Source organism: Diceros bicornis, chromosome 16 (assembly GCF_020826845.1).
Source record: "Diceros bicornis minor isolate mBicDic1 chromosome 16, mDicBic1.mat.cur, whole genome shotgun sequence".
NCBI classification, from domain to species: Eukaryota; Metazoa; Chordata; class Mammalia; order Perissodactyla; family Rhinocerotidae; genus Diceros; species Diceros bicornis.
In genome coordinates this window covers 20,653,029-20,670,104 of record NC_080755.1, presented here as the reverse complement: position 1 = coordinate 20,670,104, position 17,076 = coordinate 20,653,029, and the positions used below count along the sequence as shown (strand labels likewise).

Below are 17,076 nucleotides of genomic sequence, written 5' to 3'. Positions count from 1 at the left end.
AGAAAGTGGGCAAGGAAAGACAACCAAAAAAAAAAAAAAGAAAGAAAAAGAAATCATCCGGAAGGGGAGGAAAAAATTCCCCCGTCTGAGATCTACATCTGGGCAGGAGGAAAAAGTTTCTGTTGTGTGTTTCGCAAAGAATAAATATGCAAAACCGTGCGGTGCTTCTTTTTTCCTTTCTTTGGAAGAAGAAAAAAGTCATCTCGGAGAAAGGGGAGTAGCCTCTGCTCATTAAAAACGTGGCCCGGGGTCCCGGCCGCGCCAGGCGAGGACACAACAGCCGCCGCCTCCTCCCCGCCCGCGCCCCGCTCCGGTTCTTGACTCGGCGCGCAGCCCGTGTAAACAATCGCGGGGACCGGCCCGCGGGCGCCCCGGGCCCCCGGCTCCCGGCCCGGAGTACCCCTCTTGGCCATTCCGAGAAAGTTGACCACCCCCTCGTCCCTACTACTCCTTGCCGCCCCCTTTGGTCTTTTGCTTTTCGTGAAGGGGTCCGGCTCCCTGTCGTCCCTGTTGGAAAGGGAAGTTTGTGGGGTGCGTGGGGGGGATTTTTGGGGCGCACTGGCTGGCTGCGGCGGCGGGGTGGGGGGCGGGGGACGCTGAAGTTATTGATCCGGTGGCTGTGGAGGAATGTGGCGAGGAGAGTCACGTGGCGGCCTCCTCCTCCTCCTCCTCCACCTTCCCGACCCTCCTCCCGGGGAAACCAGGGGCGGGCGGCCGCGGGAGCCGGGAGGTCCGGCGCTCCGAGGCCGAGAGCCGGGAGCGCGAGCGGCGGAGCGCGAGGACCGGAGGAGGTGCGGGCAGGCCGGGCATGGAATCGGGGCGAGGGCGTGGGGGCGACAGCTGGAGGTGGCGGAGGCCCCCGCAACCCCGGAGGCCGAGGACAAAGGGCGGCTTGTGCGTCCAGCGGGGCCCGCAGGGTCCCGCCGAGGGCCGCGCTGCCCGGCCCCGCCCTCTGGTCCTCGGCGGCGCAGCATCCTCTTCCTCCTCCGCGGCCCCGGCCCGGGCGCTCAGTTGCTCCTGTGTCTGCCGCTCGCTCTCCCGACTCGGCCGCCGGCCCGGGGAGGGCTGAGCAGAGCCCGGCGCCCCGCGCCTCTCGGGCCCCCGGCCTATGTGTATTTATGAACTCGACTAACGGAGCCCTCACCGCACACACAAAGCCCTTTCTTCTCCTGGGAAGGGACGGGGTGGGGGAGGGCCTCGCAGATTGGAACGCTTTCTTTTTTCCTGAAGCACGGGAGAAGTTTTAGTTTGAAAACCAGATGAATCATTGACATGTGTCTTGACACAGTTTTTGTGGTGATTTACATTCACGTGGGCCACACATTTTCTGGGAAAACCCAGACCAAGAGCCTGAAAGATTCAAGCATCGATAGTGAAAAGATAAACGCCACGGGCGTGCGCGGGTGTCAGGGTAACCGTGGACCACGCTCGCGTCGGGGGAACTTGCCGGGAGACTCGCTGCTTCCTTACAAGTCACGCTGAGAGAAGTACCAGGACAAAACCTACCTAGCCACTTGGAAAGAAGAACTTTCCGAGTTTGATAGGATAGCGATTCTTAAAGGGCTGCGGGAGGCTTCTGAAACCGCAGTAATTTGGGAGGCTTTTTATTTTTAAAAAGTTTATTGAAGTTTTCACGATTGGTTGCTTTGCTCATCCGCAGTGTCTGAGCATCTAGTTCACCTGCCTTTGATGAATTCACAGTGCAAGTTCTGTTGATTGTGGGTGCATGTGCTCTCCGGGCTGCCTAAAGAGGGTTTATTCTCATGCACGTAGGATTTTATGGGCAGTAAGTGAAGCCGTCAGTTGGCGGTATTCACAGGGCAGTCTTGGATAAGTCGAATTGCAAAATACCTGGGACCCAGACCTGTGCAGTTCTTAAGTTAATAAGAAATAAAAAAAAAAGGAAAGTGAAAATGAGTAAAGAGGGCATCTTATTCTTTTGTTATATTGTCATATTGCAAAAAATCCATGTATCATCTCCATGAAGACACAGCATCTGTGTTTCAATTGCCAAGCTTTAAATAAAATATTTACATTAAAAGCAAAGATTTAGCTTCCATTCGCTGTGTGGGCACGGAACACAGTGGTCTTCTCGTCTGTCAGCTGCTTGGACGACTCCCAGAAGAGCGAATGGCCTGAGGTGGGCTGGCTGAGCTTTGGGGGTGAGAAGCTGAACAGAGGAATAAAAATAGTACAGTCCTCACTGAAGAGCGGGTTTGTTTTTCCTCAGGGTATGCATTTACCTGGAAAAATACATATTTAGATGAGCTACGTCAGATGAGTAAAGGTGATAGTAGTGGTTTTGGAGAAGGAGAATGGCATTCTAGGTGGCTCCTGTGAAATACCTAGCCTTTTCTTTCCTATTTTCGTTTTCCTGTGTCTTCCTGGAAGGGTCTCCATTTTTCAAAATGTGTTTGAGGAGTGTTCTGAGCATGTGGATTTGGTCCACTATATTGTTTGGAAGGTCACACTTGGATCATAGAAAAGCCAGGGAGGTATTATTATGACAAATATTCTGGCATAATAATAATAATCAATGAGTAACACTTTGCTATGAGCAGGGTAGAAAGGCAGCTTTGATTTAAGTTTCTTCTTTTATGAAAAACTTATTAGTAGTTTTGCAACTAAGAGATAAGAATTCTGATTTTATTAGATGACTGACAGTATTTCAAAACCTTGTAGATTACTTTATACCTACTTGAAGGAGGCATTGGAAACCATGAAAATGCCATGTGCCCTTCTAAATAAAACACGAAGTTCTGCATTCAATTTCTAACTTGTCTCTTACATCCACACTATTTCATTAACAAGGTTTAAAAGATATTTCTGATAACGGCTGTCACTTTTGATGTCATAATTTGAAACTCATATCTCAGGGGAGCAATTTACATAAGGCAGGTAAAAACAGTAAAACAAAATGACAGTTAAGTTTGGAGTTTTTGTTTTCAACCAAATGCTTAAAAATAAGGACTACCAGGATTCTATTAATAGTTGATTTATTTTGTGTATTCTCATAAATTTAGTGCTTTGAATGAATAATTATATTTACGTACAAAAGTATGCAGGGTTTTTTGTTTGTAGCAAACCTGAGTGTAATTGTTCTAATAAGCCACCTCCTGAGAGTGGGTGCCCCGTTTCTGGTTGTAGAGGAGCATACTCTGTTTGGTCTCCTTACCTCTAAAGTGCATTAAAACTGTTCAACACCAAAAAGATTCATTTTTCTATTTGTGAAAGCTGCAAAATATATTTTGAAACATGAAACTCTTTCACTCCTTCTGCCTCTCAAAGCCCTAGCATCAAAATTCTCTCAGCCTACATAGAGAGTCAAGAAACTTATTCTGTCCTTATGCTACAAATCTTCAGAATAACCCTTTCTGTTTATGAAACAGAGACTTAAAGCCAGTATTTAGAGGCATGGCTGGTCAGACAATTACATGAGTCACCTTTTCTATCTCATTTGTATTATTTGGATATTTATTTCAATTCCTGAGGGTAGACACAGTATTTGAGATTACCTGACTGAAGATAGTTCTGCTGTCAGCTTGTTTTTAGAGGCTGCAAATCAGTTGCATCAAATTGGTCAATTGTGACCTATTTCTATTTTTCTTGCTGGCTCTTTATTCTATTTCTTGTGCTGCTTCTCTGATGGAAGTTTCTGGGCCATTTTACTTGATAAAAACATTTTTTTTTTTTTGAAATTTACAGCAGAAAGCACTGTAAGAAGGAAAAAGTGGTCCGCTACACAAAGGTGTGATATATTCAGTAAGAGCCAAGTTATAAAGCTGGGAAGGAGAGAGGGGAGCACTTAGACATTTAAATGGCCAAGTTAAACACAAGACACAATTAGGATATCTAGACCCTCAGGTGTTCATAAACCCATACCAGGGGCCTCTAGAGAGAAATGGTGGGAACCAGGGAGAAAGAGAGCCCCCGAAGTGCCTTGTTTAACTTGGCTGTTGCAGTAGCTAACCCTTTGTAACTTGGCACATTTTGAAGTTATCACACTTATGATTGACCTTTTTCCTTTTTCCCATTTACCTTCTTTTGTACTTACAAAGGTTTTTTTTTAAAAAGTCATTTATATAGAAGTATAATGAAGTGGCAGAAATTCAGCTCTTACTTTAAAGAAGAAATGTAAACTATAGAGTCTGAATGAAAAGGCAATGGATTTTAAGTCTATAACCTTTTGAAAGTCAGAAAACCTATCTATTAGGCTGTATTCTCCGCTGGAAAAGCTCTTGAAATTGTAGGTGTTAAAAAAGCCACCGCAGGGAGCTTGTACTAGCCCCTAAATTTAATAGAAACGTTAAACTCTCCACTCTTTATTTAAACACATTTCTTCTTTTTTTTCAAAGTCAAAATATATTTTCCTCTAGGTAGACAGGTGAAGTATAACCAAAAAAAAAAAAAAAAAAAAAAAAAAAAGAATGTGGTTCTCTTATACTCCATGTGTTTTATTTCTTAAAAAAAATAAGCTTACCACTGGAGATTCAGTTTTGGTTTTGGAAGTGATGCCATAGTAAGAAAAAAAGCTCTGAATTTTGTATGAAAAGACAACTGCATTAAAATAGTATAATAGTTTGCTTTTAATTAAAACTTACAATGTAGCTCTTCCCTCTAAATTATTTTTAGATAAGTTAAACATGAAGCCCTTTTTAAATAACTAGATTTTAACCTAAGGTAGTTTTTAACAAAATATTAAGAAGATATCTATATATCTGTATATCTATATCTGTGTATTATTTTTCATGACTGTGAGGGCAAACCACTCTACTCATTGTGTGGCACATGGCTATGTGTGCTTTTGCTTTCGGATTTGGATGCTGAAAAGCCTGATTATTGGAAACCCCACAGAAGCTCAGAGTTTGACATCCATACCCCCTTCAGCAGTGGTACTTCTCTTCATCTATCAAGCAGTGACTGTTTCTTCCCTCTACCACCTCTAAATTATACTGACTAGATGTTGAAGTCATTAAATTGATTATAGTCCAATCAGTAGACAATCCGACATAAACAAAAACAGCAATTACAGTTGGCAAGAATCCCACGAGGGCTAGTCAAAGTTCCAGAACTGATGGTCCAGTGAATCTTTTCCAAAACGCTGATTTCACGATTTCAGCTGTTCTGGCAGCATCTTCTTAAAGGGAGGACACAAAAATTCATAAGATTCCACTTGGCCTTAAAAACAAAAACATCTGTTTGATGCATGAGTGAATTGTTGGCTTTTATTCCTCCAGCCAAAAAAGGGCAAAAAGTAGGATATTGAACATAAAAGCATACATCTAAAAATAAAATTACAAAGGGATTTGAGATTAGCAGCTTTTTATAAAGCAAGCTGTTAATAATTTTTCTTTTTTGTTATGCCAGAGTATTCCCATATCCCTTTAAATCCATTGTAGTTATTGACAGCAGTGACGTCTAAGAGTGATGACAGAATTTTTCAACTTTTTGCTTCCAGTAATTATACTGAGTTCATTTTGCTTGCTTATTTGGGTCATTGCAAGTCTTGTAGCATATTTATAGGGGATTTCTTTTCATCTTATAGGAACATTTTTGCTCCCCTCCTTTTATTTTTAAAGGAAGTCTGCTTGTAAGAATTGGCTAGTCTGGTAAATTCTAGTAAAATACTTGTTGACATAAGTTGAAATGTAATATTAAGTATACTTGCTTGAGTTTTCATTTTGATGTAAAACCATGTGATGAGGAGAAAGAGGTTTTGATAGTAGAAAAGAGCAATTCTACCAAGCTCAATTAAGAATTTTATGAAAGATCTGCTTTTTCTATTACTGTGTTTTATTAATTCATCTGACAGAATTCACATTGCTGGTTTAATATCATTAATTCTGTTGCCATAGAATACGTTCTTTGTGGCTGGGTTTAATAGATACCATGTTGAATGTTTAGTTATTTTTAAGACAAAAATAATTTTAAGACTTGCAACACTTGCATCATATTTTTGCAGCCTTATAGATTGTTAAAAATGTAAATGTTGTCATAAAGTAATATGTTACAGAATGCTTTTGAATTAAATGAGATTTTGATACAAAGGCTGATATTCTAAATCAAACCTCTGGCTAAGTATTTTCCCAGATGTATTCAATTTTTTTTTTCCATTGACTCCTGTTGTGCTGTCAAAGGTTAAAGTTAGTTCTGTGGCGGGCCGGGGGGGGGGGTGTATGCAACTTTCTAATCCCATTTCAATTAAATCTGAAATATGTTCCTGTTTTTTGTTTGGGGATTACATGGTACACTAGCTAGGATTGCATATACTGTGTTTGTTGCAATGAAAGTATACTTGTCTGATTTAAAAATACGTTCTGCAACAATGTTATTACAAAGCAATTAAAACTTAAAACATTAAAGTTAACATTAGTAAATTTAAATAGCTCTGTTATAGTATTAATCAAATAGTGTAAGGAAGGCTTTTAAATGGTTTAAATAATTATGCAACTCTTGGCATAAAAGCCTGACACAAGATAAATCTTTGAAAACTAAGTAGAATCATGGCTTTTTTTTTAAACTTTAATTTTAGGCAGCTTGGGCTTTTAGCATGCATCACATTCCACCTCTAGTATAAGTAATTATGCCAGTTTAGTAATTATTAGAGATGAAAGAAATTCAGTAAGATACGAATTCTCTAAAACTTCAGTAGCTTCAGTTTTAGCAGGGGTAATGATCAAGCAGCAGTTATCCAGCTGCCTGGGGACCCTGCCACAGCTACAAGCGCTGGGTTGATCTTGGGGGTGTCATTATTATGGCAGCACACACTACAGTTGGCATTTCTGCTGTAGATGTCTGATGGCAGAGGTTTACAATCTGGTCATTAAAAAAAAATCCAGATTCAAATATGACTGTCTAGAGATTCCTCTTTCTTAAAAGATTAAAAAAAAAAAAGAAAGAGGCACACATTTAAAAATTATTGTTGTTGGACACCATATATTTTAATTTCATGGGATAGTTAATGCTTTGAAAAATCCTGAAAAGGAAAAACTGTATATATAAATCTGTCAATTGCATGTATATATGTGTTGAGAATGTATTGAGCATTTTAGGTCTTGTTTTCAAATGAGGATGATTTGGTTTGGAAAGCATATACTCTTCATGAATGAGCATAGCTCTCTCAGGCTGAATATTGAATATGATCAAGTGATTGACATTCAGAATATTCATTTTCATAATAGTGCAGTTTGTTGGAATTACATTTTGGTTACAAATTGTTTTTTTTTTTATATATGTGAAACCAAGAGGTTTCAGCCCTTCTGTTATCACAACCCAGTATGAGATACATATAAGTAGTATGCACACATACAAACATACTCCAACGTTCTATATAAAATACATTTTCTTTAGCAAATCCATATGTGTTAATCACTTTTTAAGGAAAAAATTGGATTAAATTGGATTTTGCCTAATAAAAATTGGTATCATTGTAAGGAATATAATATGCTTTTAGACATTAAAATCACTTTACCATTGAGCGTCATTATTTCACTATTTTTGTTACCTTCTTTCTTTCTCATGATTGGCTTTTTCCAAATGAGAGATATATCACGATGGAAACTTATTTACCTGATGGGAATGAAAGAGATCCGTGGCTTTCCTTCTCGAGTACAGACAGTCCCCTGTATTCATACACAATGCATTTGTGAAAATCTGTGGAGAGGTGAAGAGTCCATAAGGTGAAGGGTAGATTGCTGTACTATAGGGGCGTGCTGTGACCAGAAATCTAAAATATATTACAATGTTTTAAACTATATATTGAGTTTTAGAAACCATTTCCAGCATTTCATATATGTTCTTTAATATTATTTTATTCCTTCACAATAGAAGCAGATTAGGTCTAGTAAATGCGTGAATAAGACTAAATAGTAATTGCTTTCAGCATTCCTAATGATTTAGCTTGTCTCATTTGTTTCAAGTTTATTAGACATATGCTTTCTATCACTAGTGTCACACTTTTGTCTTTTCTTACTTTTATACATTAAAAAAAGGCAATTAAGTATTCATAAACATCACTCTACCAAGTACCAGTGAAACCAAAACAGGACTATTGGCTGGAAGGTGGTGTCATATTGGTGGTGGAGCTTGCTTGAATGTTTTCTTCATTGGCTGATGTGTGGAGTCTGAAGTTGCTGTATGTTTTATTTAGGGTGGTTTGGGGCTATTAATGTGCAATATGCAAAGTTAGATGCACTTTTTGTGGACATGAGGCAAGGGTTGAAAAGAATTGTGGGTGCAAGGGAATATATATTAATTCCTGGAAAGAGTTGAGAATAAAAACACAAACAGTTACGGTCATAACTATTGTGACTTGGATATTAGTGCTGGTAGGGAGGTGGTTGCAGAGTGGAAAGGGCATGGGGACGAGCTCTGATTTGCTGTTTGCACTTTTTGGCAAGCCACTTACCCTCTGTTCTCTAGGATTCGGATTTCCTATCTGTAAAATGAGGGGGCTCATTTCATCATTTAACAAGGTTTTGGGTTTTTTTTTTTTGAGTGCTTATTTTGTCCCAGGCACTGAATTCTGTGAATTTGGTTGTGAAGCAAACAGACATAAATTCTGCTCTTATGAAGTTTAAGGTCTAGAAAACTAGATGAGATTTAAAATTTTTAATTGCTTTTTAATTTGGGGGAGGAAACAATGCAAGTGGGCAGAAGGCGACACGTGTATAGGGTATATTCACTTTTTCAGCAAGTTGAGTCAGTTAAAAAAGTTAGATAAAATGAGTTTCAAAAATGTTTTTGTCATCAAAAGTTTGGTGAGCTATACTTTTTAAGAATGGTGAACTATGTTTTCTCTTATAACTAAATGGTAAATACACTCACTTGAACTGAAACCACTAAATACAATATATAGAATATTTATTTCCAACTCTTTTGGATTTAGGTCATTGATTTTGCAGTATCTTTTACCCCTCCTTAAAGATCTAGATAGCATTTGTGAAAGTTAATTGTGTGATATTAAAGTTAATTTTTAAAAATTTTAAAAGAATTCATGGCATCCTTTAAGATAACTGGAGGCTCTTGGGGAATGTGTATGTTAATATTAAAAAACAGCAAAACTAAACTTCAGTTAGGAATCCCTGCTATATAAAACTGAAGTGAAGCAAGTCACGAGGAATTCCTTCCATTAAATATTCAGGAATAGAACACTAAGGAATGAAACAAGTTGGTATTGAAAAGTCCATAGTGCAGGTTTGATTATGTTTCCCCTGGGAGATAAGTGAATGCTTTGAAATAAACTTTTACAGAATCATAGATTTTAAGCATAAGACAATTTAGGGATAATGATATTGGGTGTCTTGATGGTCTTCATGTTCAAAGATGTGAATACTGAATGAATGAATGGTGATGGTGGAGTGTAACTGACCGAAGAAAAAGATGATCAACATGAAATCCCTTTTGCCTCCTCCAAAATCATATAGGTCATTTACATAAGTATTGCATCATTATACCAAATTTTTAATCTTCAAAATAAAACCATTACAAGATAATAACACCATTTTATAGCTCCCGTTAAATGTAACTGTTTTTTATACTTGCTGATTAGCATATTTAAAACCTAGTATGAGTGTGATGGGCTAGCAGACCCCTGGGAGGGCTTCCTAGCTCTGTCTTGGCCTCTGTGTCCCTCAGACTAGGAGAGTGCTTTGCCAGGTGCCTGACTTATACTAAGTGCTCAGTAAACTTCCGTGGAACCAAAATCTCTTTAGTTCTTACCAAATGAATGTGTTGATGACTTCTGAGTTCCCTTCTATCTCTAACATTATAGAATTCTCATACTGAGAAATTGTAATTCTTGCATGTTGATCAATAATTCATATTAATGGGGCAGACATGCTTTTTAAATTGTGAACTTGATTGATTTGTAACTGATGGAAGAAAATCAAACAACAGAGGTTAGATGGTCTTACTTTCCATGATGGTTTCTTGTCCAGACCCCCCATTGGGGGAGTTAATATAGAAGGACACATGTTTTACACAATGAACCATTCTCAGGGCCTTTATAAGGAATCTGACTCCATCCGAGTTCTGAAATTTCCATAGAGCAGTTTGCAGCTTGTTGATGAGAGCCCTGGGCCAGTGACCAATTCACCTCACTAGGGGTTTGTCATATCTCACTGGGAGCGGCCCTAACAGCAGTAGCTGCTTTGGACTAGAAATTGTGTGTATGTATGAGTGCGTGACCAACTCGGAGTTTGCCTGGGGGTCAGGTGGATGTTTGCAGTGGGATGGGTATGAACCTGCAGCAGTACATATGTATGAGCCAAGGTCAAAGTGTGTTGCTTTAAGGACAGCATTTTAATTTTGTTTGACTTATGTTGGCTAGTCATCTTCAATCATGTTCATCTTTTTGCCCAAATGCGGGTACCCTTTTCATATAGCAGCATTTCCCAAATCTTTAATGATTTTCACAGCTTCACTTTGAAACTCCTCTAGCTTATATTGTGGATTCTAAAGTTGGTTTTGAACAATAATAAAGTCTTGAATGTTGTTTTCATTTCTTAAGAGTCATATCACATCTTCTGTGAGGCTTTTTCTGACCTACCAGAGTTAAAATGACTCTTCTCTTTATTATTCCCTCTGTACCCCATATACCGTAGAAACCGTGGCACTAAGTTGGTTTTCTGGTTTGTCGATAAGCCCTTTGAAGCAGGGTTCTATGTTGCTTTTCTTTTGAATCCCCATAGCCTAAACTAGATGGTAAACAAACAAACCTACAAATACACAAACAAATGCATTAATTCAGTCATTTGTTTAACCAACAAATATTTACTGCACATCCATCATTTACCAGCCTAGGAGGGCTAGGAGTTGGGGATGCTCTGAAGGAGACAGATATGGTTCATGTTCTTGAGCAGTTACAACCAAGCAATGGAAACACATTAAATAAACAATTAAATAGACACTAGTAGTTTGCAATCATGTGAAGGGAAAGCACTGGGTATTATGATAACATTTCACAGAGGTGTCAATGAGGTCAGGGAAGGATCCTCAAGGAAGCACTTTCAAACCAAATCTAAAGTTTAATATGTTTTTGAATGAAAACTGTTGAACATGGTCATGCGTTCTACAGGAATTTTTATTGAGCATCAATTATGTGTCAGGTGCCAAAGATTCAGTAAGGAACATGTCAGATCCAACTGCTCATGGGTTTCATGGAGCTAACAGTCTATGAAGACATATTTAGATGGTTCTTTTTGTCCCTTATAATGTTGAACTCTGAACATACTTAGTTTTGCAACAATAATATACTTTCAATTCATGCAAGTTGTATCTCTTTTTATTATTTGCACATGGCTAACTTGTGTACAAGTTTTGGCCATTCTTTGTTCATGGGCTTTGTCATGGGCCTGGTTTTTCCACTGTGAGTAGACTACTCTAACTATATCCATTGAATTTTTAGTCACTTAGATCTATTTATTCTAATAAATATATGAATTTATTTTAATTCTTATAATGCTGTCTAAATACTGGATAAACACACTCATTTTGGTATCATAAGACAATTTAACAACTCTCCTCTCCATTTCACCTTATATATATTTAGGAAAATATATACAAATCATATAACATGTTTCTGTCTATGATCTTTGCAAATTCTTAGAACAATTTCCACATCAAGGAGCTTAGTAAATAAATGAATTTGACAATGCATCAACAATCCGTTAGTATATTCTTTCAATTGAAAACTTACATAGAAAAACTGTGGAAGATTATAAAAACAGTAATCTACCTACCAACGCTTTTCTGTTTTTTCACTTTTCAACTCACATTTTTTTAGACATTTTCTGTTGTCTCTCTTCATGATGGTATTCACGAAGTGCCAAAAAATAGTCTATGAGAGGATGTTTGAAGCTACATATATCCAACCCTTACCACCACCCACGTAATTCTCCAAGCCAAGCCTGAGTGAGATGCATTAATACCCTGGACAGCTAATAATGTGTTGTCCCTTGTGAGTGTTCCTTAAATATCTGCTCTGCAGTTGTTTAGAGAGGATGAGGATTCTAGTGGTAATGTCCACAGGCGGCAAACTGAACCATTGTTAGATAGCATTGTATACATACATCTGGGTAGTTTTGGGTATCTTTTTTTCCCAAACAAAAGGGGGAGCTCTCTATATTGTCCTTCCTAAATATATTTCCTAGAAATCCCTCCATATCAACACTTAGGACCTCTCCCCTTTATTCCAACGACTTGACGCTATCCACTGTAGGATGTTCTGTCATTTATTTCACCCTTCCCCCACTGGTGGCCATCAGGTTGTTTCTATTTATTATATATTTGTTTATTTTTCTATTTACAAATGTTACTTCAGTGAGCGTACACACATCCTTGCTGACATGTATGATTATATACATGGGGTAAATTCCTAAAAATGGAATTTCTGGGTAAAGGTAACGTGCATTTAACATTTTGATAGATCTTGCCAGTGTCCCCTCCGCAGAGGTAATACCAATTCACACTGCTGTTAGCAGCAGGGTTAGAGAGTGCTGGTATTTAAATACTTTATCTTTACTAATGTGGCTTGTGAAACAAACAAACAAACTGGTATTTCATTGACATTTTAATTAGCATTTCTATAATTATGAGCATTTTTTCATATGTTTATACACCATTTCTATTTATTTTTCTGTGAATTGCCTTTTTATTTTCTTGGCTCTTTTATCTTTTGGTTTAAAAGAGCAGCTTATATTATTAAGAAAATTAGTCCTTTGACTTATGTGTTGCAAATATTTCCCCCAGTTTGTCTTTTGACTTTGTGGGTGGTGTTTTTCTTTTGCCATACAGAAGTTTAAAATTTTTTATTTTCAGTTTTTTTAGCACTTTCCCTTATAATAGATTTTGTGTATGACATAGAAAGGTTTTTTTCTAATCATTCTTTTAGTTTTGTCTTTCCCATTACATTGGCTGCAGGGCCTTGTCTGCCCTCCTCCACCCCTGTGTACCCAGCACCTAAGGATATTTATGGAAATATAGTAGGTGCTTAGCAAACATTTAGTAGACAGGTCAATATGGTATGGTGGTTAAGAGCATGGGTGTTAAACCAGACTCCCTAGGTTGAAATTCTAATCTGGTTGACCTTGGGTAAGTCACTAAATCACTTTGTACTATAGTTTCTGTATGTGTAAGTGAGGGGTACTAATAGAACCTAATTCATAGGGTGGTTGTGAGAATTGAGAGTTAATTCATGTAAGCTCTTAAAATAGTATCTGGCAGATAAGAAGTACCTGGTAAATGTTTCTTAATCTTACTCTGAGAAGTTTTCTCACTTTTGTGGGGAAACTTTGTCTCACGGTATGCAACTCTTTTCTATTCGAGAAAATTCCTCTCTGCTATGGTTCAGGAGTGGGGTTTTCCAGCTACCTGTGTGGTTGGACACAGCCCGTTCAGAGGCCTCCCTTGGGTGGGTTCTTTGCAGACATCTTTGCTGGGATCAGTCCGCCATGGCCAGCCCCTTCCCATTGGCCAACCTAGTGCTTGATTCCAAGCTCCGCTTTGCTTTGCCAGTGTAGGACAGTTTCTGAAAGAAAAATTTCTGCAGAAATTCCAATTAAAAGATAATGGAAACATAAAGTGGAGCTAATTAATTTTACAGCCTTTGCCATCTTTTTGGTAAGTCAGGTCTGTGTCTTTGAGGTTCTTTGCTAAAGGGCCAATGCTAATTTGGAAAGGTAGGCTAATTGTTCTTGGGAGAGGAACTAGAGACAAATAACTCACATATCATTAAGAAGGTTTAATCATAGTAGATTTATTAATAATCCTTAAATTAAAAAGGTAAATCTGGGCTTAGGTTTACAAAGGGATTAGCCAAACAAGGGAATGACTTTCTATATCGCTGTATTCACCAATAAATTTATGTAGTAGCATTTAATTCTAGGCTTCAGAGAGGAATTCTGTGTTGTCTAGAAGCACATGTGAATATGGAGTGTGAAGACGGAAAGAGAATATAGGACCATGTCGGCTGACTGGCTGTTAACTACCAGTCTGTGTCTGGCTTGTCTAGCCGCTGCTTTAATTTTATGTGTAGCCTTATTTTGGGGCAGATTGTCTAAAATTTCTTTCCTCTTAATTTCTTCTCCATTCTTTTCTGCAGTAAATCCTAACTGTTAAGTTTGCTTTATTTTTGTTTCCCTTGCCTTCCCTTGCTCATTCAGTCACCGGTCCTACTCTCTCTATTTAATTCCTGAAATCACCCAGTCCCCATTTGCAGATTGTTGGTCTCTAGCTGTCTCTTTGGGGTTTAGAAACCCAGCCTCTGTCATTGCCCGCTGGTTGACCTCGGCACTCATTTGTCTGATGATACTCTGTGTAGACACTACCATCTCTTTCTATTTTAACTAAATTGTAACTGTCATAAAGTTGTCTTTCTATGCGGACAAAGTGTAAAACCTTAATATATCCAATCAGATGACTTTCAAATATCCATTTAGACCTTTTCCTTCAACCTTAATGCTAAATGAAGTGAAAGAAATAGTAATGAAAATCGGAATGGAGAGAGTCAAGAGGATTGTGTGAGGCCCCTTTTAATGAATGGAATATCCTTAAATAATAGTAAGTGACAAAAGAAATTCCACTTCAAGATAATTTAAAATAATATTCTGGAAGACACTTCAGAAAGGGTATACAGTAGTCCCTCCTTATCCTCGGAGGAATACGGTCCAAGACCCCCAGTGGACGCCTGAAACCGCGGATAGTACCGAACCCTATGTAAACTATGTTTTTTCCTGTACATACATACCTATGATAAAGTTTAATTTATAAATTAGGCACAGTAAGAGATTAACAACAATGACTAATAATACATAGAACAATCATAGCAATATACTGTAATAGAAGTTATGTGAAAGTGATGTTTCCCTCAAAATGTCTTTGTTGTACATACTCACCCTTCTTGTGATGATGTGAGATGATACTGATGCCTACAATGAGATGAGCAGAGGTGAAGGCCGTAGGTGTGGTAATGTAGCATTAGCTACTATTGACCTTCTGAGGATAGTTAGGAGGATCATGGAGCCGTGACGTGGATGGTTGGATGTCAGGATCGGACAGCGTCCGATGGTTGGGGATCCAGCAAAGGGATGATTCACGTTGCAGGCAGGACGCAGCGGGAACAGCGCCAGATTTCATCAGGCTACTCAGAATGGCGTGCCATTTAAAACTTATCAATTATTTCTGGAATTTTGCATTTAATATTTTCAGACCATGGTTGACTGCCGGTAACTGAAACCGCGGAAAGTGAAACCGCGGATAAGGGAGGGGGACTACTGTCGTGCACTAGCGTGGTAGTTTAGTTTCCTGACGGCTCTGCCATAGCTGGGCCTGGAAATCTTGTCAGCGAAGTGCAAAGGAGCACGGTGAGGTAGAGTGTTCCAAGTGGGGCAAGGAACTAGAGCACCCATCTACCCTGTCTTCTGCATCATCTCCAAGACCCAAAAAGCTTTAGTGCCGCGTTTTAAGTCACACCGTGACTTTGAGACAGAACAGAGAGGAGAGCCTCAGTCTCTTGATTTCTAATTCTAGGAGTTATCTTTCTTGGCTGTACACATTCCAGAAGATGGAAGGAAAAGTGACTTTCTCACCCATCTCAGACTCTCTATAAAAGCCACAATCCTGGGCCCACTGCTCCATAAGAGTCACCTTCCTTATTCTAGTTTTAGCTGTCAAGGTCTCAGGCTTTGGTCCTGTATGTACAATCCACATATCCCAGTGAGTTGACTTGAGGGACTCAGTGCCTGACAGACCTGTATTTGAATCCTGCATGTTATTGAACCTCTCTAAGCCTCAGTTTTCTTACCAAAAAAATGGTAAGAATCTACTTCACAGGATTGTTGTATTAGGTAACAAATGTATGATGCTCACCAGGTATGGGGCTCTTAGCAAGTTACTAACTAGGAACAGCTTTTTAGTGTGGATGAATTCACAGGGAGGCTGAGGAAGCCCACACATTTTATCCTCTTTATGCTTCCCTCCTCTGGAAAGTCCTGAGGCGTGACACCAGTCTGTGGTTGCCTTGCAACTTTGTGTAGAGCAGAAAATATTTCCCCTTCTGGAGAAAGTCTAGGAGGAACTATGTCAGTTTTTATATGCGACTTTTAGTAACCATGCTCTGCGGTGAAAGGTGGGTAATGGGGCTGGAGGAGAGGCGAGTTCACTCTTTATGGCAAATACTGTGCATTTGGGCACCTATTTAATGTTTCCAAAGATGCTGTGTATCTATTTCTTTTGATCTTGAGTGAATCTTGTGTCAGTTATCATTATCCCATTTTATAGATGAGGAAACTGGGGCACAGGCGCTGGTCTCATCCCATTAGCATGGCTGAAGTAGAAAAAGAATGTGGATTTCCTGACTTGAAAACGAGCAGTCTTCAATCTCATAGTTTTCCAATTGAAGAAGCTAGGGCTGGTCTTAAGCCAAATCAAGAAGTGGAAATAATCTTCTGCCCACCACATCTCTCCTCTGGTGTTCCCTTTTGCTTTAAACATTTAGATCTTAATTTCCTCCCCAACCCCCCCTCACCACCTCCCCAGAAAGTTACTTCTACAAGAAAAAATAGGATATTAGTCAGTTACACCTCAGAGAGAATTGAAAACAGTGGAAACCTGATAAATCCCTAATTGTGTGATTAAAGACTTTGACTTCTGATAAGAGAATTGCATGCCTCAGAAAGCTGATCTGGGAGGTATTTTAGAGGAGGTGATGGTAGGATGCTAGAATGAGGGATCCAGAAGTGTTTTCCCATTACTGGTGAAATCTCAGCAGAAATACAACTTTACAGAGGTTGAGTAGACTTTCAGAGGTGTTCTGGATGCTCTCCCTCAAGATCAGGAGATTTCCTAGGATAGAACCAACCAGTTTGAATTATAGAAAAAAGGAGTGATGGTCGTGCCTGCAAAATTATAGCAATGGATCTGACTTTGGGCTGAGTAGCCTGCTGGTAATAATGTCACATTGGCTGTTTTAAATACACTGTGTGGAGAAGCTAGGGGAAAAACAAATTCATATTTCCCACTGGCAGGTTACCATCCCGAAGCAATGTCTGTTTCCTTTCATTTGAAATATGCCACTTT

The 17,076-nt window shown here is 39.1% G+C and overlaps 1 protein-coding gene across 6 annotated transcripts in view; it reads left to right on the top strand.

The window, feature by feature from the left end:
• ZNF521 (zinc finger protein 521) overlaps window positions 1-17,076 on the top strand; it is a 275,270-nt gene that overhangs the window by 1,486 nt on the left and 256,708 nt on the right. The gene's annotated exons all lie outside the window — the stretch shown is intronic.